General features: G+C 30.4%; 1 protein-coding gene and 1 long non-coding RNA gene across 3 annotated transcripts in view; one reads left to right on the top strand and one right to left on the bottom strand.

Moving 5' to 3' along the window:
* The window catches only part of LOC107448829 (uncharacterized), a 234,699-nt gene that overhangs the window by 116,687 nt on the left and 91,011 nt on the right, over positions 1–27,001 (bottom strand). The window lies entirely within an intron of this gene.
* LOC122271135 (uncharacterized) lies at positions 7,526–24,819 on the top strand. Its single transcript, XR_006226194.2, has 5 exons — positions 7,526–8,090; positions 18,340–18,536; positions 22,893–23,023; positions 23,170–23,346; positions 24,756–24,819. It is a non-coding gene; the product is annotated as an uncharacterized lncRNA (long non-coding RNA).

The following is a 27,001-nucleotide window of genomic DNA, read 5'->3' as shown; positions in this document are numbered from 1 at the left end:
TTTGATGGTTAATTTGTATTATTTTAATTTTAAAAAAAAGATCTAGACAAAATATTATTTTTAATTTAGATTTGCAAGTTTTAATTTATATTTGCATATTTTAATTTACGTATTTACATTTGTATATTTTATCTGGACTCTTTCAGTCTTCTGAATTTTCATTATTAATAGTTATAAAAATGACCTCTATGGAGCAATTGCATTTTTTTGCCCTATAAAACTAAGATATAAATAATGCAAATAAAAAAATTGTCATTTTTAAATAACAATGTGTATGTACGTTTAATAAAAAAGCATAAATTGAACAACTAGGAAATTGCTATACGCCCGGTTGAACAGAAAGGCAGAATTTTTATTCGAGAATCTCAAAGGAAGGGAATTTCAAGAATTCGGATGGGGCAATTTTACTCAGGCTTAGAATGGCCCATTTAGCCTATTTTTTTTTTTAAATTCTTTAGTTTGCGTTGCAATTTTTAGTTAGTTTTTTTCCTTAGAGCAATAAGCTCATGTATCCACATAAACATTAGAAATTAGAGATTTTGTATCAAAAACTAAATTTTTTATTCGATGGTTCTGATATTTTTTGTAACATTAGCATTTTTGAATTCACTGTAGTACATGTAGACATAAATATTATTGAAAAATGAACAATAAGTGAACACAATGCTCTGTGCGCCGTACGGAGTATTTTTCAATGAAACATATGATGATCTTAATAAATTCCATATATTACAAATACAATTCTTGGTATGGTATGTTTATGTTACGGTTAGAGTGATCAATCCAGTTATCATTAATACTAACCAGTCAATATTAGATAATAACTGCTTCTTTAGGTCAAAGCGAGAAATATCGCAAATTCTTCACATTAAATGATTATTATTAATAACTTGCTGAATACCCATTATTCGCACGGGGATTGTAAAAAGTTAGTAAAGAATCGATAAATCAGTATTGAGAAACAATACGAAATCATGCTTAAAATTGAAACGCATATACCGACACAATTAAAGAGCTTGGGGGAAGAACCAGGTAAGTGACATTTTTAGGGGAATTAATGAATCAGAGAGAATAAAAAAAAGTGGTTGCATCAATATGGGTATGTTTAATGTAAAAGAACAGTTTTTGCCTCCACTTAAATCTTAACTAATCACATAAGTTTTTAGTTTGCTTGCATGATTTTTATTTCAAATTAGGCAGTGGTAAATAAAATAAAACAAAGAAATATTTGTATCGCCTTCTAATAAATTGGTAATAAAATAGTTTGGATGCAAATTTTTTTTAGTTCTGAAAATTGTTTTACTGGTTATATGGAAATGCAAGTACTTTTTTGTATTAACTAACATTACAAACATTAATTAACATCATTGTCGTCAATGATAATATGACGATTTCTTACGGTTCTTCTAGGTAAATAAATATCCTTACTACATTACTTTTGAGCTATCGTACAAAGCTTATTTATTTTATTTCAATACGCATATATTTTCTAAATTAATTAAGCATCATTGTCGTCAATTATATGGCGATTTCCTTTACGTTTCTTTTAAGCGAGTTAGTACCAGTTTTCTGTTACTTTTTCCTTTGAATACCTAAATATTTTTTCTTATTAAATTACCCTTTGATTTTAAATAATTAATTTTTTAGAAACACGTTTTAAAAGAATTAATGTAAATAAAAAGAGCGCGTGGTATCAGACAACTTTAAAAAGTATAAATTTGGTGACGTAGACCTCGCGTGCTACCACGTAATGTTGTTCATTTAATTTATCTGACACAGCGAATATAACATAATTAAATATTTCAATCCGCGCAATAAACTATTTTTTGATCAAATAGAGCTATAAGCTAGAAATGAACACTGATGTTATCTTTAAAATACATTAAAAACTGGATCGCTTATAGTAAAATTTAAAACAATGACTAACGCTTTACCAATCAAAAAACTCAGTTTGATTTTTTGCTCATCCCACTTGAACGGATCATCGCAGAGTCTTCTAATATCGACAGTGACCTTCTTCATGCTTCAAACTATCTGTATGCCAAGTTTCACCGATTTCGGTTGGATGGTTTAGGAGTCTATTAGGGACATTTTCGATCAAGTCACGGCGTGATGGAGTGGTGTTCGCTGGAACAGCGGTACGCGATAAAGTTTTGTGTGCGACTTGGGAAGAATTCGACGGAAACTCATCACATGCTTCAAGACGACTTTAAGGAGGAATGCATTTCGAGATCTCAGTGTGGAAGGTGGCATAAGGCCTCCAAGGAGGGTCGGGAAAAGGTCACCGACGAGCCTTGTTCTGGACACCCAACAACAGCCCGACCCGATGAAAACGTCCAGCGTGTGCTTGAAGTTTTGAAGTCAGACAATCGGTTAAGAATTCAGGCAATCGCTAACACCCTGAACTTGTCAAAATGTATGGTACGGATTGTGACGGAGGATTTGCAAATGCGAAAGGTCTGTACGACGCTTGTGCCGAAGGTGTTGACGGTGGAGAAAAAAGAGTTTTGCGCAGTGGAGAATTGCTGGAATTGATTAGTGGATGCCCCAGCCTCCCTATAGCCCTGACTTGACGCCGTGGGACTTTTTTTTTGTTCCCACGACTGAAAAAAGAGCTGAAGGGAAAACACTGGGAGTCGATGGAGAACATCCAAGCTGATGTTCCTGAGAGGCATTCCTGTCGAGGAGTTCCAGGGTGCCTTTCAGGTGTGACAGAATCGTCTCCGCACGTGTATTGATGCACAAGGAAACTATTTTGAGGAATTTTAACCATTGGTATTCATAGAATCAATAAATCCATTTTTCCCAGAAAATGCGCATTACTTTAAGAACGCACACTGTATATAGAAGATAACGAACGAAGTTTGGTCCAGGGGATTAAATGGTTTATATAGCATTGGGACATGAGTGACCCTCTTTGAACATGTTTTACGGTTAAAGTGATAAATCCCTTTATTAATACCATGTCAATAAAATTAATAAAATCTGCTTCTTTTGGTCAAAGTGAGAAATATCGTAAATTATACACTTCAACCGGTTATTATTAATAATAACCTCTGAAGTTTGGTCAATGTGATTTAATAGTTCAACCTGTCAAAATTAATTATAACCGCTTCTTTAGGTCAAAATGAGAAATAAAAACTCGAAAGAATGACATTGACCAAACATCATTCGTTATTATTACTAGTAGCCGGGCAAAGTGATAAATTCGCTTAAATTATTCACCTTAGCCGACTTATTTGGTTATTATAAATATTTGCCGGTTAGTATTAATAATAACTGGCTATTCATATTGACCGTAACATCTGTACATGGAACCACAGTCACTCAGTTGAAACAGACAGTGATATTTGAGCCTGTATCGTTTTCAATTTACCTAAAAATATATTTACTTCTGCCTAAAAAGAAAAACTATTATCTATATTAACTCACTTTGTTTTCTCTTTTTATCCTATCACGCTTAACTAACAGCCTTATTTTAAACCAATCTATGACGTCGTTATAGCTCCATAAGAATCAACAACTTATTTTCCAAACAACTATCAAAGATTGGTTGCATTTTAAGATTTAATGCAAGAGAAAGAGAGAGGAATATTTATGAAGAAAAATGAATATAAAGTATCAGCATAATATCACAGGAGGTAATTCAAAATTTATTTGAAGCGCTCCACAAATTTATTAAATATGCAAAGCAAACAATGTTGTACGTTATTCAGTCCATAGACTTCACTTTACAGGTTACCTTGTCTAAAGTTAAGTGGAATATCCTGCTGTAAATTTTTTTACTTCTTTAAAGCTTGGACTAAGCTGTTATCTTTTAAAAAAAACTACTAGAAATTAGGCGTTGATTACTAGAGAAAAACCTGTCGCTACTGTCACTTCTTACTACTTTTGCTATCCGTTCTAACCTACTAAAAATATTAGACATTTCTGGAAAAAAAACTTAAATTTCAATTTATTTAGTAGTTATTTTACCATATTCAACCATATTCAAGCAAAACAGTCAAATAACTATTAACAAAATGTTAATGAAACTGTTAACTGCGAGAAAAACCGTTTATTAACTGCTTTCACATAATACGGTCAAAATACCAGAATTTTATCGCACCAACTAAGCCTACCTTATGGAGCCGTTTAGTTCCTTGCAGCTGGATGCATATTATAGCCAAGAGTGCTAATTGATGAGTCTCATGACCAGCAGAACTGGAGTTTGAGTTCCCACGTTGACACAACACTATTTTCTTCATTCCCTTCAACACATGAAGAATTTCCCAGCGCCCTGCTCATTTCCCAATTCTCATTTCCCAACGAAAATACTAGTTTACATGTCCAGTTAAATTTCTTTTCTTTTTGGTTTTGAAACCATGCTAGTTATAAAAGGCTAAAAAACGGTATAGTTTTGTATCCACGGTTTTATAACTATATTAGTTGTAAATGATTTCAAAACCGTAAAGGTGAAATTCTTCTTTACCGTACATTTTACGGTAAATCGGATGGACAGACTGCTGCCGGTCATTTTACCATAATTTTAGAATGAAAATTCTGAATGTGTACAAATGTTTTTTTTTTCAATGCCGTTAGGTACTCTAATATTCGAACAGATTCCAGTTTTTTAGGTAAAAAGTGCGGAAGTAATAGATGTTAAGTTCCTTCACATACAGGGATCACATATTACTATATTTGTCATACTTTAAAATTTCTCAAAAAGTATTTTTCTCTCTAACTGAGTTGATTGTAAATCTTTTTGTCATAATACCACCTGCTTATTCATGATTAGAACCTAAAATTAAATCAAACACGAAGAAAATAATGGTGCCGAAATTGCTCTTCATGAATGCTATTTTTCTGAAACATTACTATATTTATTGTTTGACTTCTATTTACGATGTGTTCATGTGTACCATGCGCAAAAAAATTTTTTAATTCATTTCTAAAACTAATCAATTTCAAATGACACAAATTTAATGGTTCACGGGGGCCTGGCCTCATATATGCTACTTTACTTGTGCAAACGATGCTTAAAGTTACAAAATTAGACACAAGAGCATATTTCCTCTGGATAAACATATAAATTTTTTGATGGATTTTCTTTCCTACCCCTATTCGCTTTTTTAAGCGAATTTAAAACCTTCAGTTATAGCGAAACATGCAAAAAGTTAAATTCGCATTAAGGGGTTCAAACTTTGAGATGCTCTTCTGACCAAACTGTTGGAACCTTATTTCGCAGAAGGCGAATACTTCCTATATTTTGAGTGTAAGGGATCCAAATCAGTTGGAAAAAAAAGCATTTGTATTGACAAAAAAAGTACGTTTTTGTGTCTGATTTCGCAACTTCAAATATCGCATGCACTCATTAATGAAGATATCTGAGGTCACCACAGTGATCCACTAAATCTAAGTCCTAGTGCGAGAAAATCTGATCATTGGATCAAAAGGTTTTAAGAGTGTTTCGTTTTTCTTTCCGTGCATTAAACAGAAAAGTAAATACAATTTAATGCATAGAGAATCAAGGTGTCAAAAATGCTCTTCGAAAATGCTATTTTCTGAAAGACCTCTTTTATGTTTGACTCATATCCTACATCTGAACTCTAAATCAAATGTAATACGCGTGTAATAAGAAAATATAATATAAAATAGAGTCAAAATGTTCTTTGAAAATCTTATTTTTTTAGACATTCTTAAATTCACATTCACTTTACACAGATTAATAAAATTAACTACACAGATACTTTAACATTTAGAATTTGGAAATAAAATAACAAAAGAAATAGGTCTTATGTCTTTATACAAGGATTAAAAATAGGTGTGTATAAAAAATAACCATTTATGATTAATTTCTTTGCAACTTATTTAACTACACAGAATTAAAATTTTGAATAAAATCGCTTAATTTATTCAGAAAAACTTGAACGAAGAAAGCAACAAGTTTAGGATTTAAATATAAAATATTAAAGTGGTAAATTAAGACTTAAGTAATTATAAAATAATTAAAATAAAAGAGCGTGAAAAATGACCATTTATAATTAAGGCTAATTTAGTTTTAACAACACTGCATAACAGTTTCATTATACTTTGTTTTCATTCATTTAAAAAATTTAACAAAAAATTCGAGTCTTCATATTTTCTTAAGACTTCTTGTTTTCTTAAAACTAGTTTTCTTAATTCAAAAGAAATAAAATAATAAAAGAGTTAAGGTAAATTTTACATATTTTTAAAAACATTCAAAATAGAACTTCACAAAAATATCCATTTATAATTCAGTACATAGTAGCTTTACCTACACAGTACAACAATTTCAAATACATTGCTTTAATTTATTCGAAAGCAATTTAACGATGAAAACATCCAGTCTTCTATCATTGAAATTGAATATTATATGCAGTGATTTTGCAACGAAAGTAATTCCTATTAATTTAATAAAAAATATTTCATAAAATATTGAAAAAATTTCCCATGACATTTAAAATTCTATTAGAAGTCACCCATATCATCATCATTGAATTATATTGCAAAAGTTACATCCGGAACAAACATATGACAACATACTTCAATAAAATTAATTATTCATAACATTGAAAGATTTATTTGAAAAGTTCTGTTTCATGCCAAGTGTTTGCCGTTTAACTCATGTATTGGAATTCAAAAGGATCATATCTTGAAATCGGAATTCGTATCATTCCGATACATTGCATGCTTTTCTCTTATCATAACTAATGATACCTCCGTTGCTATAGTAACAAAATTCTGACGTCATGAAGTTGTAATATATGAATGCCATTAAAAATGCAAAGTGTTGCCATTCGCAGCAAGGTGAAAGATCCACTCTTCTTGCGATTAATAAGAAAAAGATTCTTTTGAAATCATACCGCCGCCGCGCAAGATTGCAAAATAAAAGCAACTAGGGAGCACTCTGCTTATTTTCGAACCACAATTGTGCGTGCGCGCGTATATTTGTGCAAGGAAATCAATAACGCAGACCTTTTTTAGGAAACCTGTTGAGCGTGCTCTCTCTCCTTCTTTGTCGCAACGCCTGACATTTGAGATGTTTTAAAAATTTATGAAAGATGAACTTAAAACCTAATAAAGTAGAGATTAATTTAGTATTTTGTAAAAAGAATATCTCAGAAGTTTAATTAAAATTTATTCCTATGACATTATATTAGTAATAACATCGAGACAAACTAAAGATATTTAAGTAAAATAGAGATAAATCAAAAATACTATTTGGAAAGTGTAAATAATTTTTAATATAAAATTAAATATTTTATTGTATTTTAAAGATTGTGTTTCTCTATATTAAATTAAGTTTCAATAATAAATAAGTTAGAGAATAACAATTTAAAAAAAATTAAAATTAATAAAGCGTTATTGAAATAGAAAATTTATAGAATAAAATCTTGAAAGGTATTATTTATTAAGAATTAAATTCAATTAATACGTTTAAACTCCTTTTGTTCTGTATATATTATTTTAATAGAATTTTAAATTTAAAATTCTATTAAAATTTATTTATGAAATTCGACATGAGAATAGGAGTTTTTTTAAAAAGAAACTTTTCTCAATTAAATAGTCTGAACCGCCATAGGCTATTCTTTATTTAATTTTCTTATTTTCAGTTTTATTATTTCATCAAAATTAGTGTATAACTTTATAATTTATTATCGCAAGTACGTCATCTGACGTCATCTGATTTTTATTGACTGTAACCCGACTATTTTATCCTAAAACTCTTCCTTCAATCTTAATGAAATACAAAAATAATTTTCGGAGAATAAATATTCGTACAGAGAGTAAATTCAATATTTATTTTTTTTATGTTCTCATGAAATGCTCAATTTTAAAATTCCTAAATTTAAATTAAAAATTAAATTGAATAATGAATTATTTTTACTGAATTTTACTGCATAATCAAACTCCAATTTATTGAAAACTGTTGATTTCAACTCGTGTAAGAAACACATTTTAAACAACACTAAAAAATACCTGTAAAATTATAACTTTTTTACAATCAGTTTTGAAGAACTAATATCAGGTACAACAAAATTCTTTTTTTGGCTCTTCTACAATTTATCTCCTTAAATTGACATTTGGTAAGTAATTTTTACTTATTTATTTTTTGTCCTTCCTTTTTCCCATCATTAGATTTGTCAAAAAAATTGAAAGTCATATTTACCAAAATAAAAATTTTTAACTATACATAGTATTATTTAACTTACGATAATCAAGGTTAAGCACTCTTAGTACATAACTTCAATTTTATTTTATCCATTCCTATCGTCATAGCGTGTTTTAAAAGCGTAAGAATCGATAAAAAAAACGCCTGATTTCATTCAACTTTTAAAATAATATTTTGGATTTAACGTTTTGAAGTTACCGCATAATAAAATAGAAATTTATTGAAAATGATCCGCCTAACGTTAATATTTCAATTCCCTATATTTGGAGGTAAAATATCTCAGTTGTAAATCCGTAGAAATCCACAAGAGAATCCCTTCATCTCCCCTTAGAGGAAAGTTTTTAAAACATACCACAGATTGAATAGAACAGAGAGAGAATAACAGAATTTGCAAAGAACTTTATCTCTCACTCTCCATTTGAGGCAGAAACTTACTAATTTCCGCTCCCCGAGATATATTCCTTTTGAGAGAGTAGTTTGAAATTAAAATACGCAGTTTCGTCATAACTTTTTTATTATTATTATTTTTTTAATAATTTTTTTATTTTCACACTATTTTATATATATTTTTTAATTTTTTACCTTATTTTCCGCGTGTTATAATTAGAATTGACTTTATGAATATTGATAAATACTGAAGAACACATTTTTTGTTGCATTTATACAAATACTTGACCTTTTCGCACCCGGCTTGCATCGACCACAGTGCTGACGTTAAATATCCTCAATGAGAGACGGATCACTGGTTAAAATCCCCTTGCCATCAGTCTAACCGTGTCAATCAGATTTTCGTGGTTTTCCTTTCTATGTAACACAAATGCTGGTTAGTTCCTTCAAAAAAACCTCCACGTAGGCTAGTGTCTCCAAATACTTGATCCAGGAGTCTGGATCGGGTTCAAAATTACAAAGCTACGGAATTGAACATTGGTTACAGTGAACTTAAAATTGGATCGGTTGTTCAACGTCGATTACTAAATAAAATGAAAAACACGTGACCTTTCCTGATTCAGGTGAGGAAATTTCAGATCTGTAATTAGTTTTGCTCCTAAAGGTACACATTTTTTAAATTATATTTTCAGTCTATTTTTTGTAAAAATAGACTGAAGATTCAACAATTCTTTTAGCTAATAATTTTTTACATAACGGACAATAATTCTTTGAAATAATATTTCAAATTATATTTGTACGCGTTTTTTTTTAAACAAATTCGTAAACGCGAAATTCGTCAAAATGTTTTTCTTAACTGCGATGAAAACCCATTTAACTTTAGATGTTTTAATCAAAACAGCAGTTGAGATCAAATAAAAAGAAAAAAGAGCATTTCTTGATTAAAACCGAAAAGTGTTACTTTCACTAGGTAAGAATGAAAGAAAAGTTTTAAATGGTATATTTATGTTCCTTAAGAATAACATAAACGAAATCTGGGGATCAAACTAGATACCTTTCAAGAATTACTCAGTGGGGAAAAAAATCAAGTGACTTCTTTTTGTGTTGCCAACAAACTGTAACGAATAGAAATGCAAGTGCTTTATTGTGACAGTAGAAGCATTATTAGAAAGGCAACAGAAGAAGGCTTTTGTAAGGAATTTTCTCTGCCTTCAACGTAAAAGCCAGGATAAAATGTTTCCTTTAACGAGAGTCTTCTAGTTGACGAGGCAATAGATAGACCTCCATCACGAGGTATAAACTCTATCGTAAAATCTAGTCAAGGGGGGTGGTGCTAATATAAAGTTCGAGTATTTCATTTTTAAAAGGGCGATTATTGCCATGAATGAAGAAAACTATCTGATTAATGCCTTAGATAAATGCTCTTTTTTGGATTAAGTTATTATTTAGAGCTAGCATTAGAAGCGAAGTCGTTTAATCAAAAAAATAATGCCTTAGATAAAGATGTCCGTATAAAGTTTTAGGTTATGATGTCGGTTTTTATCTTTTTTGAACGGAAGTTTCTACTGTTAATAAGGATGATATGATATACCACCTGACAACAAATTAAACAAAAAATTGTAACCATAAAATAAAAGAAATAGGAAGTAAAATATGGGTCTCAATAGAAATTTGACAAAAGGATAGTGCATCTTGATCGTTATCTACTTATGTAGGCGTAGTATTTTTCAAAATCTAAAATAAAGAAGTTTTCAAAAAGCTGCCTTATTTTATAAATTTGACTTTATCTTCTGAATATTATAAGTATTGGATATCAAACCTTGTAAAGAAAATAGGTGAAATTCTGTAGTTTTTAAGTAAACTTTAATTTAATTAAAAGGAATCAGCACCCCATAATACTGTAAAAAAGTCCCCTTTGATATATTTTACATTTTTAAAATATTCAATTAAAGCACGCTAATTTCTCCAAATTGACATCGAACCGTTTCATATCGTGACCAATACATAATAAATTAGGGATTTTAGCAAAAAAAGAATTTTTTTTTAAATGCTCTTTTAGAACATACGATTAAAAAAAATTTTGTTCAGTTTATTAACTAAAATAACTAATTTTTTCCGCCATTACAGCAGACATTGGACTGAATTTTGCACATTTACCCAGAAAGGTATTGCATAATGTATATTTATTGCGCTTACCCAAATGAGACCCAAACCTATGAATGCATCTATAATCCGAGCTTCATATATATTTCTTACATTTATGCTAAATTTTCAATTTCATTTTTGAGTGATTTGTTACATCTTGCAGATACCTAGTTTTTATGAAATAATTTTGCGACTTCGTAAACAGATTTAAGCCTGATGCAAAAGAATAAATAAAAATCATTAACTTGAATTTTTATTTATTTGTAAACATGTACGTTTGCGTTACATTTCTCTCTCTCTCTCTCTCTGTGTGTCTATATATATATANAGAGAGAGAGAGAGAGAGAGAGAGAGATCAATGAAAAGTTGAAACAAACCTAGCTATAAATTAAATTTATGCCCACACAAATTTATGCCACGAATTATTCACACAAAGTGCAACATTTCAGAATTTTGCTGTGCATTGTCGGAATTTTGACCATAAATTCAATTTCGACAATGCTAAAATTATTTCCTATCCAGTTAAATCAGCTCATCCGGTTGCCGAATATTCATATAACTGCTGCTTGCCTCACCATCTCTCGATAGAGCGTGGAAATGCATTTTACGATTTGTCTTTCTCGGTTACAGTGGTTTTCTTGCTCTGTTTTTAACTTGTTTTTTTCTCTCTCGGCTACACTTTTTAGTTTCGCACCCTTATTTTTTCATCTTTCGTTGGCAATTTTTAGTTTCATATATCAAATCTCATTTGTTTATTTTTCTTCATGTCAAGTCTTGAAAATGGGCCACTGTTTTTCAGCTGTTGAAACAACTAGGCTGTTATTTCCTTTATATATTTTTGAAGCGAATGAAGTTTTTAATCAGATTACCGCATCAGTTTCTTGGGATTATTTATTTAACTTTAATTTATGGTTATTGTCATTCATTAAAAAATATGTATCAACAGTGCTGTTTCGATTTTTAAAAGCATAATTAACGTTTAGGATCTGCAATTTCTATTGCATGTCCTTTATTTCAATTTAACTTCATAATAATCATTTGACAGATTTACAGTGAAAGCTCAAAGTTCTGAAACTTATAATTGTTTTTCTTGCAAAGTTGTGAAGTTTTTCTTGCAAAGTTGCGAAGTTTTTCTTGCAAAGTTGCGAAGTTTTTCTTGCAAAGTTGTGAATCGTTAAAAGTAATTGTTTTTTAAAAGCATAATTATTATTTTGTTTCTGAAAGTTTTTCTATTGCATGACAATTATTTTAAATTGACCTTCTTTTTCTTCCAATATATTATTATTGACAAAAAATTTTAATTTTTCAAAGAGAAATGAGTTTTAAAGATTTCAATAAGTGATATAAATTCATTAGATTTTAATGTAGAACTCATTTCAAATGGGTTCAATTTAGTAGCGAAAACGTAGCAAGCATGGTTTGCAGAGCAAACCATGTAAGATCGCATAGTAATCTCAGGGAAATGAGGAGCGTCAGTGAACAGAGGCAAAACTCTCTTGTGATGCTATGATAGGCATTACCTATTTCCTAGCTTTTACAATTTCTTTAATTTCATAAATTTAATCTTTTTAATCATTTTTAATCGAATTTCAATTAAATTAATCCAATTATTTAATTTTTTTTACATTTTACAAAAAGTTAAAAATAAATATTTTGTTCTTTTCTTAGGAATAAATGTAAAGGCTAATTTTTTATTTCAATACAAATGTAAAACTCATTAATTCACAGTCGAGACTAAATCGAACATCAAAATCTATTTTTAACTCTTTATTCTTTATTTCTTACCACAAAAATGTTTCAGTTACAGGGTTATACTAATTTCTTTTGGCGATTAGCTATAGCCAAATTATATTTAATTTAATTTTGATTCCGGGGGTTGGCTTTGTTTTTAGCTATTTTATCTTTCGATAAATCGCCAACCATGGATCTCTTTCCGTGCTCCTAACTGTCTTCTGAGAACAATTTTCTATCACTTTTTAATTTGACTTTTGATTAGGCTGGTCATGACTGCTCATAGCCAAATTATTTTTAATTTAATTTTGATTCCGGGGGGTTGGCTTTGTTTTTAGCTATTTTTTCTTTCGATAAATCGCTAACCAATGATCTATTTCCGTGCTCCTAACTGTCTTTTGAGAACAATTCAATCACTTTTTAATTTGACTTTTGATTTGGCTGGTTAGGGGGGATTTATATCCCAAGGCCTGCCCTTATTGATATCATTATGCAAAATTTACTATTTAAGTCTTATGGATAAAATGTACTTATATTGCAAAATATATTTATACTTATATATTATATTAAATATATATATTGTATCTAGAGCTCTACAAATACTTCTGAATGAAAGTTTTATTATAATTATGATACTATTTTCATCTTCAACTGTCATATTCATTATCCGTTTTTCATCACAATCTTCAATTAGTCAATTATTCCATGCAACTCACACCGCTTCGCCATTATACCTCTAGTTTTTCATATAATGCATGCATTCAAATATATGAATAGATTTTGTGTATAAATGCAAATACAATTTTTCTTAACGTTCAAACAGCTTTACAAAGAAATATAATCCGATTAAAAAAGATTAAAATTTGGCATATCAACCAGTTCCTTTTAAAGTCGTGATAACATTTTTATAATATTTCTAAGAAAAATAATTTTTTGCGGATACTTTTAGTTTAAAGAAACAATACAATAGAATGATTCTAAAGCAATTTCTTTTTCTAGTTTTAGATTTCACTCGATATGTCTTATATTTACAAAAAAAAAGAGAAGTATCAAGAAAAGTATGTTTATTTTGAAATATTGTTTATCTTATGAGATAGGAATCTTTCGAAATCACAATTTCTTTTTCAAATAAAGCAGTTTCCCCTGTTACATATTTTGAAAATCAAGTTATTTTCTCAAATGTTGACTGAAACGTTTTCGATTCTTTATAGAAAAGAAGAAAAGAAGAAAAAAGAAAACTTAGAAAAATGTATATTTTCTTACAATTCTATACTTTAATTTAAAATAAACTATTTTCGTTAAGTGTAATGCTTTTAATGATTTATAATTGATATATCATTCAGAAAAGAAATAAATGAAAAAAAATTAAAAAGTTTCAGAGTATTAATTTTTTTTAATTAATTATATAAAATTATACACTGGTTATCATAAATTAAGGAAAAATCACAAAAATAGCGATAACTCTTTCAAAAGTAAGCCAAACCGTGCAAAATTTGCANGAATTTTCCTTAATTTATGATAACCAGTGTATAAATCATAACCAGTATATATATTTGATTTACACACGAGCTAGTCAAACCTCTTTTCTCTTTATTTAGGAAAACTTCAATTTAAAATACTTTTAGAGTCATAAAATGTTTTTGAAAATTAATTTACTTTGTTTCATTAAAAAAGTTATACGTTTTTAAAGGCAAACTGTTAGAAACTTTAGAAGAAAAAATGCTTAAATAACAATTTATTTGTTGCTTTACCATATTTAACCAAAACCATAAAAGATATGGTCAAATAATGATAAAAGATGTAGTATTCAAAACTGTTAAAGGTGAAAAAAATCGTTTATTGACTGTTTTCATCTAATACTGTAAAACAGCTGGAATTTTTTCCGTGCCTACAATACCGAAATTTGATCGCACGTTCTTCGAAGGGTGGAGGCTAAGCTATATAATAAGGATTATGAATTCTGATTTTTAATTTCAATTTTCGGATGCATAACACAGCGGATGCAGCAACATAATCTTATGATAATAAGTGTGTGATGAATTGCTTACGAAGCTTAGTTCATAACAGCTGGGCACAATCTTTAGCCGAGAGGGTTAATCTGTCAATCTCATGACGATCTGAATAGCGGTTCGAATCTGGTGGTTTTTCTTTACTTTAAGTAGAAAGCTTATTTGGTAAATTAACTGGAAAACATGAAAATAATTGACATTTAGTACCCCTCTATGTTTTTCTTCCAAAATCAAGACTTCAGATTTCAAATAAAAGCATTTTTCCATTGTTAAAAAATAACAATTATATAGTTTTATCTCGTTCTATAATGCAATACACGTTTCGTTATTCATTTCAACAATAATACGCCTAACAATGTTTTCACCAAACGTCACTAAGAATCATAAAATAATCCAAATATAAATTCCTTACCATAAAATTCATTTGCTGCGAAAACTGTTGAATCTTACTAAAACTATAATAAATGAAATAATAATTCCACGAACAGAAGATGGACGAAACTGAGGCTAAAGAAATAGCAAGAATTATACGTAAAATCAGCTCTCACTTTCATACAAATGCAGGTAAAAACCTTTTCAATAAAATTTAAGAAAAATAGCTCCATTGCATTTTTTTTCAATCACAGAGCTTTAAACCTATTTGAGGGTATCTCTCGCCACCGTCTACAGATTGACTAAATATAACAAATAGCGGTTAAGAGCGGTGGCTCAGGTGATAGAGCGTTTGTCTTCCAATGAGGCGAACCGGGTTCGAATCCCAGTCGATACGAATTCCTCATCCGGCTTGCACCAACCACAGTGCTGACGTGAAATACCCTCCTCAGTGGTTAAAGTCCCCTTGCCATCAGACTAACCGTGGGAGGTTCTCGTGGTCTTCCTCTCCATGTAACGCAAATGCGGGTTAGCTCCATCAAAAAGTCTTCCACGAAGGTAAATTTCACCCAATACTCGATCCAGGAGTTCCCCTGTCTTCTGGATCGGGTTCAAAATTACAAGGCTACGGAGCTGAACATTAATAGTCGTAAACCCATAAAATTCGGTCGGCTGTTCAACGACGGTTACAAAATTATAAAATAGCGGTTAAGAAATTGTTTGCCAGTCGCCACTCGTTTCGACAAAAATAAATTCCAAGTGAATTTTATTATTACTGTTATTGTTTGATAAACATGGAATTATTTTCAATATTTTATAATACTCTGAAATATTAATTGATTCCAAGCTTGTTTCCAAAAAAATTTCGTTATTTTAGAAAGGAAGCTAGTAATATTTTCCCATATTTTGAGAAGTACTTCATAAGTTATACGAAAAAAGTACACACCTTACATAATTAATGTCAATAGTTTTTTAATAGTTCATAATTTTCAAATTCTTGAAAAAAAGATTTAAAAAAAAGTGACCGTGTTTAAAAATGTTACAACTCGCCGTTGACTAGAAGCAAAATTTCCGAATTTTACCCTTTACTTGATGATGCATCTATCAATGTTTTCAGAAATAACTTCAACATAATGATTAATCAAAATGGTTCACTGAGAAAAAGGCGTGAACAAACTACCAGAATATGGTAACATTTACCATGTTTCTAGCTCTATGGGATCAAAAAATCTTGATAATTTTTAATGAAACGTTAACCTTTGAATGTGCGTTAAAATTCGGTAATTTGATACAGTTTTGTAATTTTAACATATTATCTTGGAACATGGTATAAGAACCATTTATTCGGACAAATTTACTTTTCAGTTTTGTAATTTTTACTAAATGTGTGGCAGTAAGAAATATAATTTAGAAAACCAGAATCTCTGGTTAACTATCATCAAATGAATGAAAAAATTACCAAATAAAAAATCGTATATTTTGGTTTTATTACCAGAATCATGTTTTTTTTTTCATAAAAATGTCATTACCATAGAGTACAGTAATTTTAACAAAACTCTCCCTCCTTGTACAAGTAGGACACTATTTTCTTGCTCCAAGCATAAAAGGTTTTAACTCTAGGATGAACTTCTTTTTGTTCGCAGAAGCTTGGAATGGTCACTAAATACTGTATCAATTGTATTATTTAATGCCATTTTCTAGTGTTGTCATTGCTTCTAATGCTGCTTGCTAATACCAGCAAGTCAGCTTGATGAAACTAAACGAATTTAACGCACAGGATGCACTACTTGAGTTTTAGTTGTGCCATCTATGGCCAAGAACACGATTTCAGCCATACACACATCACAGCCATATTATAGGGCGAACCCAATCATACATCCATTCATGCATCCGCAGATCGTAGTTTTGACCTCAACCGGAGAACGATCAATCTCCAATTCAGTACCCTCAAAGATATGATTTGTTATGGGAACATGGAGGGCTTTCTGACCCAACAGATTTAACGTGCACCAGTCATCATTTACTACACAGGCAGTCTTCGGCCGGCGGGGATCAAACTCATCTCTTGGACATGGGTCCAACGCCCTACCAACCAGACTATCTCAGCGCCTAGCCATTTTCTTAATATTTCTTATCTATCTAGAGACATCTTGAAATACTTTTAAGAAAGTTATTTCATTTCTCTAGACAATATGCTTGCCAAGGGATCATATAAGGACAAAGTTATTATAAAATCATCTTCTATCCTCATCCTTTTATATTCAACCTTCTCAGCGGATTATCTCTCACACTTTCCTTCCAGAATGCAATCTCGTTATTTTAAGCAAAAAATATACTGTGTAAATTTAAAATAAACCATGATTTCTATTTTATGAGAGTATCAATTTAAAGATGATAAAGATGGTAGATTTTGCTGACTTGTATTAAAGTGATAATTCATTTTAAAGAAATAAAACAGCTATTGGATTATTCATTGAAACTCTAGACCAATGAATGGCAAGAACTTCTCTTTGACCTTATTTTCCAATATTTACTTAACATTTTAAAATTATAAACAATTATAATGTTTATTACTTAGTATTCGTTGCATGGAAGATAATAATTACATTTTCATGTACAAAACTAACCATATTACCAAATTTGCACCAGAACAAATTGCTGAAAATAAGTGAACTACAAGTGCTTCTACCTATTTAAATACATTTCAACACTACTTCGAATTGTATTTTCAACAAAATAAAAAATCGAGGTTGAATTACACAATTATAAAAAAAAAATTATGTAAGCATTTTCATTCAGTGAAAGCAACATTAAAAGGGACTATCCTAAATATCTAAAATACACCTAAAAATTTTAAAGACAGCGATGATAGAAATGAAGGATTAACCGAAGAACAACCCATCGAATTTACTATTTTTGACCAACCTCTGTTCATTCTGTTCCACAGAAATTTCCCTAAGACCTTCTTCGTATACGCTTTGTAAGAAATTAAATATAGCTGTAAAGTATCATTTTCCGGAATTAATTAATAAGTATATTTTAAAATGAAAATGTGAAATAGTTTGTTCTATTTAAGATGAATTCGTTCACTTTTGACTTTCCATTTCTGTCAACTCCGTAGCCTTGAAATTTTGAACCCAATCCAGAAGACAAGGGAACTCCTGGATCACGTATTGGAAGAAATTCCCCTTTATGGAAGACTTATTGACGGAACTAACCCGCATTTGCGTTACATGGAGAGGAAAACCACGAAACCCTCCCACGGTTCGCCTGAGGGCATGGGGACCCTAAACCGTGATCCGTCAGTCACTCTGGATATTTTACGTCAGTACTGTGGTTGGTGCAAGCCGGATTCGACCAGTAATAGCTGGAATTCGAACCCGGTTCACCTCATTGGAAGGCGAACTCTCTATCACCTGTGCCATCAAGGCTCACACAAACTTATAAGTGAAAATGTAGATAATGTTGATAACAAGATACCAAATTCATTACACTAATTTTATTTTTTTTTCACTTTAGGTTCTGATAATGTTGTCAAAAACTGTTTAAAAAACCCTAGGCACTACAGATCACGAAACTTGTGCCATACTTTGAAAATTCTTCTCGGGAAAATCAAAGAGAGTCAACCGCCAGATGTTCATAAACCTTTTTGGAGGACCATCAATGGTTTATTAAGAAGATCAATCGATGTTTTATCAGAAAACTCATCAACAACGGTAATATTTTTTAAACAAAAAATTTATAATTGTATTCTGTTGTGAAAAAATTGCAAAAAGCTTATATCAAAAGTATTTTTAAAAAAAAGGACATTTTTTCGATATAAATTCTTTTCATTTTCACTTCAACGAAGCAACAGATAAATTGAAAAAACTTTCACGAAAACTTCAGAGTAGCAAGAGATATATATCTAAGCATACATTCTGCATTTTATGATTATTTTTCTACATTGAAATAATGAATAATGAAATTGCATTTTCTTTTCTTTTTTTTTTAAGTTCATTTAGTTTAGATATTACAAGCCTATCCTTAACCCTAATCCATTTTTAAAAATTTTAAAGGCTGTGTTTTAGAGTAATTTAATCAGTTAATTATAGATTAATTAATTTGATATTAATTTAAGGCAATATGAATTATAAATAACTTTATTCGAAGAAAAAATAAAAATTACCTTTAATAGTTAGTAAATAAACTTGAGAGTAAAATTAAAAGCATAAATTTGTTATAAAACGACAAATATATTTTTAAATTCATATCTGTTTTTAAGATTAAGATTTAAAATTAAGATTTAAGATTAAGATTTAAGATTATGATTTAAGGTTAAGATTTAAGATTAAGATTTAAGATTAAGATTTAAGATTAAGATTTAAGATTTAGATTTAAGATTAAGATTTAAGATTAAGATTTAAGATTTAAGATTTAAGATTAAGATTTAAGATTAAGATTTAAGATTAAGATTTAAGATTAAGATTTTAGAAAATGAAAATATTCTATTATAATTGTCCGTTTACAAACATTCTTATTCATTTCTGAAACTAATACTTAGTGAAAATATATTATAAAAATGGAAATAGTTTTTGAAGACTACATATATAAAGCATATTGAACAATATAAAAAATTAGAGGGCAATCTAAATTATAACATGTATATATATTACATTAAACTTAAGCTAGCTTTATTTAAATTTTAAATTAAACTTGACAAGCACAAAACTTAAATTTAACTGAGCATTTTCACAATTGAACAGAAGAGCATATTTTACACAATGTTTTTTTTCTTCGTAATACACTTCTTCGTAGTCATTCTAGATCCTATATCCTTAAACTATATACTGATGTATCTCCTGACATGGTTATTTCTTGTGTATTTCTTACTATGATGTAGGTTGTAAATCAATTTTTTTTTATGTATAGTGGCGGTAGCATCATTGGAGTATTAAACATATTTTTGGCCTTATTAGATACGTTCTAATTATTATGAAAGAAGGATATTTATTCCAGTAAAATAAACAGAATCTTTCAAGCAAACTTAATTTATTATCTTTGTAAATCTTATTATAAAGAATGTGGCCATATTTTCGAAATAATAAAATAAAAAAGAGGTGCTTCGGGAGAAGGATTTGGAGATTCATTGCTTCCATTAAAAATTCCAAAAAAAAATTAAAATTGAACGGTTGAGTTTAAGGCAGAAGCCCCCAGTTCTAACGCCAAGAATTCAAAATTAAAAAGTAAACTGAATTGTTCCCGACGGACAGTTAGGAGCATCGGAAGAGTTCCATGGTTGGCGATTTATCGAAAGATAAAAGAGCCGAAAACAAAGTCAAACCCCCGTAATCAATATTAAATTGGAAAATAATTTTGCTATAGCTAATCGCCAAAAATGATCATGAGAATTTGTTTAACTCTGTAACTAAAACATTTTTGTGTTAAAAGAAATAAAGAAAAAAGAGTTAAAAATAGATTTTGATGTTAGATTTAGTCACGACAGTGAATTAATGAGTTTAAAATTTGTTTTGAAATAAAATGTTAGTCGTTACATCGAGAAGAAAGGAATAAAAATATTTTTATTAGCTTTTTAGAAAATGTAACAAAAAGTAAATAATTAGTTTAATTAAAATTCACTTAAGAATGACTAAAAAAAAAATTTTTTTTAATATTAAGGAAATTTTAAAAGCTAGGAAATATGTAATGCCTATTATGGCTTCACACTTACTAAACATAGATAAACAATATTAGCAAGATATTTCCTTATTTATTTTGCATAACTTATGCATAACTTAGCTTTTTTTATTGATGAACACAAAGCATTTTAAACTTTCATTTTTAGTATCTTTTAACAGCTAATAGGTAACGTTTTCTTACTTCATATTTTAGGGTTATCAAGAAATACTGTATATTTTTTTGGTTTTTCTTTATTAACGTTTATTTTTATCACTTTATCTATTTTTTACAAAAATTAGAATATTTTTTCAATTTTTACTTAGTTTAGTTCATAGTTAACTTTTCCTCACATCGTCTTTTCATGATATAAAGAAATTCTTACAATTTTGAAGTTTTTCCTTAGTACTTTAAGTTTCTTGTTTTATCTCTTTCTTACTAGTATAAGAAAACTCTTATATTTATTTTATGTCTACTAGTTAACGTTTCTTTATAACACTCTTAGAGGAAGAAAATAACAAGAAATGTCTAAAAAAACGCAAACTTTTAAGTGAAACAACACTTTATGTTTAGTTGAATGCATAAGAATTAATTTATTTTTCTATCAGGTCATTAAATAAACTTGTTTTTTAAGAAAAAACTTGTTTTCTAAACAACTTATTGCTGTTGCTAGCTATATTTAAACTTACTAAATTATAGCTTTAACTGTTCTTCATCTCTTCAAGTAATCAGTCTCTGAAAATAAATATTAAATATGTCATATTCAAAACAATGCGTTTTAACCAATGTGACTCTCAAAAAAATGAAATTCTAAATGTGATTTTCCGTAAATCAGTTGTTTACCGGCCTTGCCTTATCAAATTACATAGGGGAGAGTAGGTTCAATTGTAAAATTTTTTACTTAACTATTTTTAACTAACAAAAAATCCAATATATTATTAGTATTAATTGACAGACGAGTAAAGTAGACTATCCTCTACTAGAAAAAAAAATAAATACCTTATTTTAAATGTTATTATATTAGTTATTAACAATTTTTGACAGTCGTGCACTTGTTACAATTGTCCCCACTTACGGGGTCAATTGTAACAGTTCATAAATTCAACTAAAACATAGTTAATTATACATATTATCATAGTTGTGATATATTTTTTTATTGATCAAAATAGTAGTGATATTTTAGGAGTAAAAATAATAATGAGCAGAGACCTAAAGGGTTAAACTTTTAACTTTAAGGGGTTAAAAATTTTAATTTATGCTGTGAAAGGTGACAAATAAAATAATGCACATGCAACATAATATAAATGATATAGGAAACTATTGGTGGTTCTTAAAGAGTTAAGTAATGGTTTGTAAACATAAGATTATTTATTTTCAGCTGTTACAATCGTCCCTTTACTTATTGTTACAATCGTCCCCAAGACGCCATTTCAGCTTCATTTGTTAAAAACATTGCTAGTTAATTAACAAAACTAATTTTTTTTATTGAAATGTTAATTAAGGTGTCCACTTACACATTCGGTTAATAATTTTTATTTGTTTAAACAAAATTACTTTGTTGCAATATAATATTCTAATACCAATAAAAGTACTTAAGTAGAGTGAAAATATCTTTTGTGATGTAACTCTTTCAAAAGTACATAAAAATGGTTGCCATCAGGGGTGTACATGTAGATTTATTAAATACTCCTTGTGCGCCACCTAGGAACCAAATCTAGAACCCGACACTCGAAATTTTTGCGCTGTTACAATCGTACCCTGTTACAATTTAACCCACTCTCCCCTACTATTTTCCTCTTTCAAAATTTAAATATTCTGGTATGAACACAAAACTCTGTAATGAACACAAAACTATACACTGGAAATGAACGCAAAAACAGACATAACTACTAACAGCATTTTAACGCTGAAATTAAAGATAGCTACTTGTTTCTCTCAGTTTTAGGATTGGAAACCGTTTTCAATTTGATGTCTATTTAGTTTAAAATTGTTTTACATTAAAATTAAATTAATTTAGGATTACTGAATTAAAGTTTTAAAAAAAAAACTAAAATTTATATTTTATTCAAATTATTCGATTTCATTTTGAAATCTATTGCAAAATTTTCTTTTAAATATTCTTTGATACTTAGAAACCTTTTTAACGTGTCGGATAATGTTGAAACCACATTATTTTCTCCATTCCCTTCAACTCATGAAGATTTTTCAGTGTCCTTCACTCCAATTTGTGACTCTAGAGTGCATAGTTGTTTACAGTTGTCATTGTAATAAGTGCCACAAAATTATTTCCAGAGAGTTGATAATTGCGCGAAGAGAAGCAAAATTATGTTCAAAATATTTTTGACAATTTTTTCAAATACATTTCTTATTTCTATTAAAAAAGGAATTACAATTAATTTGAATGTTCTGTATTTTAGATTCGAAGCAGACGTTTGCCAGCTGTTTCAAAAAATCTTCGAAAAGAAGAATGCAATAAAGATATTCGAACTGTTCTGAAAGTGTCCGATATGAAATGTCCAGTTCCATTCTGGTTTGCAGTCCCCGAAATGTAACTATTTTTTTTTTTTGCTTGTTCATTAGCTTGCATATTTTTGCCAGAACTTTGAATAAAGATTTCTTATTAACTGGAATTTCTTTTTTATAATAATACACACGCGCAGTAATTTATATTCATACTATATTTCTATTTCTAAGGTTTCACCATTCAATCAAAAAAATTGCAGAAGGAAGTTTTGCAGAAATTTACGAAATCAAGAAAGCTAACGGACAAAAAAGAATCGTTAAGATAGTAGCAGTCGGAGATGTGGCACCACGAAGCAAGGAAGTGCAGTTAACTTTCAAAGAAATGACCAGTGAGATTTGTGCATCATTGTAAGTGGACTCCTAATGTGTCTTTCTTATTTCAGAAACTGAAAACAATAATTGTGAATAGGCCACTTTCAAGTGACCATATTCAAAACTTTTCCATCAACCATGGAAACTGAAGTTCAGCGCAGCATACAGGTAAAATTTGTTAAATTAAAAACATTTTGGTAGTACGTTTTGAATGTTTAACGTTTCTTGATTTTCTTAAAAAGTTATTGTAATTCACTACATAAACTGGTCGTAATATACCTATATAAAGCATATAAACTTATTTTGAAAGACTATTGGTTACGTATATCTAATTTTGAAAGTCCATACGAAGACTGATCCAAGTGCTCACCCACCCGTACACTGACCGCAACCAGTGATGCTTGACATCGGTGATCCGCTGGGAACCGTGTCTTAACCATCAGTCCACTGCGGGACCCGAAGTCAAGCATCACTGGCTGCGGTCAGTAAGCGGTTGGGGAGCACTTGGATCAGCCTATGTAAGGATCGAGGGTGCACGTCATCAGTCCTCGTTGAACTGCTCTATCAAAAAGTGCTCGACTTCGCGCTCGGGTCATCGAGCTACCAAAGCGAAGGAGCCACCCTCTCTGCAAAGGATCAAAATTGTGATGGCATGTCTCCGAATCATCCTTGGGGATGTTTCCCAGACTGTCGCCAATAAGCACATTGTGCAGCTCTAGTGCGACGTAAATAAATACCTACCTCATGTGTCTTATGAACGCCCCTGTGGTGAAATAGGTCAATGATTCACTCACACTACTCATAAAGAATTGGAGGTCGTAAGTTCAATCCTGGAAGCCGATTGAACAACCAGAGTGTATACGCAGCAACTTTAAATGCGCCTAGACTGAAATATTGACTGAAAGTCAGAGGGATACAAGTTCATGAGCTATTCACGTCACCTAATGGGAGTCAAAGAGATTCAAAATCACGTCACCTAACGGAGTTTCTAATGATCATCAAAAGATGAAACTGAGGTTAGATAGATGTGGTTGTGCCATGCGGGGATATTACGCAGGATTTACCCATGTAATTTCCAAGACGCCGATATCAGATGTCATGTTGTAAGATCCATCGTTGGCTGGTATGGGGAGAATGGAATTAATTTTATAGACTATTCACCTAAGTACCCAAACCTGTGGGGTGGATTCAATTGCTGAATGCAACAACCTTCTAAAATCTGCTAAAAAACGTCTTGAACGAGAATATCACTTGGTATCATTCAAGGATTTGTAAAAAGCATGTCCTGTAAAGTTGAAGCAAAAATCGACTTTTTTGGAGACTCTACAAACAGCTGAATTTGGATAAGCTCTATTTTTCTTTTGTATTGCAATAAAATGTTTTAATACTTATGGATAGCTAGTATGGAAGCAATATCTTTGAATTCTTTTTGTTTCTTCTTACAGGGAACTATCGAAATTGGCCAATGGAACAGAATATCGTTGTCCATCGTACCCTTACATATACAGGCAAGTAGATCCATGAGCATTTTTCATAAACTCTTCAAATTCAAAATATATCCTACTTTGAAATGTTCTCTTAAAAAAAATATTAGATTAAAAATATAAATATATTATTAGAAAACTATGAGTATATTATATTATGAGAAATTCAGCTTTTTCAGGTGTCCCAAAAATGACAAGATGATTTGAAAAAATTAATTTAAAAAATTAATTTTAAGAAAAAGGAAACAAGACGAAAATGTACAACTTGCTGTTCTCTGTTCCACGGATTTATTCACACTAAATTTTACTAACAAAGTTCATCTAAAACTTTGCTGTCTAGCAGTAAAAAATTTTTAAATTTGAATTTATGCTGAATGTCAGACGTTTCTAACAGAAATATTTGTACGGGTATCTGTTCTTTTTTTTTTGTCTTAACATTGCACAACATAATTGTTGAAAATAGGGCTATTTTTAAAGCGTACCTCTTTTATAGTCAAAATTGCATTCTGGTAATGAATTTTCCAATTATTTTTTAAATTTGGTTAGAAGTATAATTTTATCTTCTTTAGCCTTTCTATAAGTTGAGTTTTCAAATCATCAATCGATTTTGGGACATCCATTACTATCCTATTTATCTCATATTTATTAACATAGTAACAATGCACAACGCAGATGACGTATAAATCTCTGTTCTCTTCTTTTCATTACGTACAAAAATTTAGTGGACACCAAAATCTTTCGGACAGAAATTCCCTGACGGAGGGTCATGGTATTGAGAAGTGGAAATCAACCCTGTGACCGGGGGGGCGCGTTATAGCAGCCGCCGCTCTACGACCTCTATAAAAAATATTTCAGTTTTCCATCAAATGCTATACAAGTATAAATTTCAACTATAAATTCACCTTGAAGCAATAAATCGTCCGTGCTGTTCGATCGGTGTTCTAGAATGAAGTCACAGGCCCAGAAAAAATCTTGCAAGTATAAAAAATCTTACAGTGGTCTGCAGTGATTGAACAGGATTAGTCTGACTCGGTTTTGGAAGTTTAAAGTAGTTTTCAGAATAGAACTTTTTTTTGTGATGGGAATAGAAATTTTTTAATCATTAAAAAAAATCCTGCCTTGGAAAAAATCTCTAATATATAATATATCGCACAATCGTCTGGCAAGATTCGAGAGGATTAGTTCAACGTGGGTTTAGAAGTTTCAGACGACGCAGTTTTCGAACGAGAGCTTTCTCTTTGACATAATGATGGACATATTTAATGACTAGTCTTACAAAGATCGAATGTCTGGACACGGTATATCGGCAATTTCGTTCTATAACAGTCGTGGAACAGCCGACCCAATTTTTTGGGTGTACGGCTAGTAAGGCTCAACTCCGCATTATTGTAGTTTTTGATCCAATCCAGAAAACAATGGAACTCCTGGATCAAGTATTGGGAAACATTTTGCCTTCGTGGAGGACTTTTCAATGGAACTAACCAGCATTTGCGTTGCATGAAAAGAAAATCCACGAAAACCTCTCACGTTGAGCCATATCGCAAGGGAACTCTAACCCATGATCCGTCTACTATTGAGGATGTTTTACGCCAGCACTGCGGTCGAAGCAAGCCCGATGCGAAATTCGTATCGACCTGCCATCGCTGGGATTCGAAACGGATTCACCTCATTGGAAGACAAACGCTTTATCCCCTGTGCCACCATGGCTCAGGCAATTTCATTAAGACTGTTCAGGTTTTCATAACAAGGTTTTGAACCAGGCTCTTCGAAAGGAAGCTAAAATCCATTGCTAGCTTAACAAATATCGCTGATTCAACTACAAAAATCTCACTCTGATAACATATTGCATAGATTTAATATTTTAGAGGATACAAAATAAAAGTTTTTATTGTTTTACCCAAAAATATTTCATGTTGGTGTGATGGTCTTTAGTCTCTTTTTATAGCGGAGGTAACATCTTTGCAGTATTTAAGAACATTTTGGCCTTCGCAGATTTGCGGCTGAGTTACACTTTATATGAAAGAATTGAACAAAATGATTTAACGAAAAATTGCTTTATTACTTTTTAAATATTATTGGAAACAATATGGCCATATAGTTATTAAAATTATAAGAAATGAAAATAAAATGCTCTTTTAAAGGGATGTAGAGATTCAGTGTTCTCCCATCAAGAACTAAACTTTATTTACCGTCGAGCAGAAGAGCCA

The sequence above is a fragment of the Parasteatoda tepidariorum genome, chromosome 2 (assembly GCF_043381705.1).
Source record: "Parasteatoda tepidariorum isolate YZ-2023 chromosome 2, CAS_Ptep_4.0, whole genome shotgun sequence".
NCBI lineage: Eukaryota > Metazoa > Arthropoda > Arachnida > Araneae > Theridiidae > Parasteatoda > Parasteatoda tepidariorum.
Note: the sequence above shows the minus strand (reverse complement) of the source record. Positions and strands in the feature narration are given on the sequence as shown.